Source organism: Carya illinoinensis, chromosome 6 (genome assembly GCF_018687715.1).
Source record: "Carya illinoinensis cultivar Pawnee chromosome 6, C.illinoinensisPawnee_v1, whole genome shotgun sequence".
Lineage (NCBI taxonomy): Eukaryota > Viridiplantae > Streptophyta > Magnoliopsida > Fagales > Juglandaceae > Carya > Carya illinoinensis.
In genome coordinates this window covers 21,550,001-21,551,310 of record NC_056757.1, presented here as the reverse complement: position 1 = coordinate 21,551,310, position 1,310 = coordinate 21,550,001, and the positions used below count along the sequence as shown (strand labels likewise).

Here is a 1,310-nt window from a genome sequence, read left to right as displayed (position 1 = left end):
CTATTTCCAAACTATGCTTGTTTGTCTATGCTAATTTAATGCAATTCTCTCTTTGTTTATCTGATTTATTCTGAGTTTATTGCTTCTAATTAACTGGCCATTGATTAGATGATAATTAATCTTGTGATTTGCTATCGAAAGAGGGAATCATAGGGTAGATCTTGGATATTTCAGCATAGGTAAGTATAGAGATCGAAAGACTTGTATGAACCTATGTAGTAATTAAATCTTTGGTCTTATTGCATCCTTGATTATTGAATTTGCATATTCTTGTGTGAATTGATAACCAAGAGTCAATTCCAATTGACTATCGAAAGAGGCTTTTGGATGATTTAGAGATTTGCTAATAGAAAAAAGAGATTTAAATTAAGTTAGCTGGATGAGAAAAGCATAGTGAAGAATTAGGTGAAATCGATTTCCTAGAAGTTTTCATCCCCATTAAGTTGATCTTCGAGCATCAGCTTTATTTCCTTTGCATATTTCTCTTTGAGTCGATTTTAGTTTAAATTGCAACTACAAAAATCTTAGTGATTCCTCTAGATAAAATCAAGTTTAGTATAATTTTGGTATTTGGCAAACGTAAGGTACCAATCCCTGAGGACGATACTCTTCTTATTACTTTACTATAAAACTACGATATTGTGTACTTGCAGTTTTGCACCGGTCAAGTTTTTGGCGCCGTTGCCGGGGATTAGTTTATTCTTATTCTTTTTGTCAATATCGATACAAAGTAATCTTGGTTTTAATTTAGAATTTTGTTTTAATTTGTTCTACAACCGTGCTAGATCTTGTGATATTATTCCTGTTGATCCGGAGATTGAAAGAACTCTTAGATCACTAAGAAGAAATAAGATACTAGCTGGCTGAAGAAGATCGTGAGGTACTACCACGCACCTTGAAGGACTATGTACGACCAGTTGTGAATGGAAATTACTCGAGCATAATGTGCCAGCCAATTAATGCCAACAACTTTGAGCTCAAACCAGCTTTGATTAGCATGGTGCAGCAGGCTCAATTCAGCGGGTCGCCACTGGATGATCCCAATATTCATTTGGCAATGTTCTTGGAGATTTGCGACACTGTGAAGATCAATGGTGTTACTGAAGACACCATTAGACTGAGATTGTTTCCATTTTCTTTGAGGGACAAGGCTAGAGGTTGGCTACAATCTCTACAACCGGAAAGCATCATTAGTTGGCAGGACATGGCTGAGAGGTTTCTTGCTAAATTCTTTCCTCCTGCAAAAACAGCCCAACTCAGGAGTGAGATTGGCCAGTTCAAGCAAAATGATTTTGAGTCACTCTATGAAG

At 36.3% G+C, this 1,310-nt stretch overlaps 1 non-coding gene across 1 annotated transcript in view; it reads right to left on the bottom strand.

The window, feature by feature from the left end:
- Window positions 1–1,252: 1,252 nt before the first annotated feature.
- LOC122314522 overlaps window positions 1,253–1,310 on the bottom strand; it is a 107-nt gene continuing 49 nt past the window's right edge. Inside the window, exon 1 of the small nucleolar RNA XR_006243744.1 lies at window positions 1,253–1,310. This exon is cut by the window's right edge and continues 49 nt beyond it. This is a non-coding gene — a small nucleolar RNA (small nucleolar RNA R71).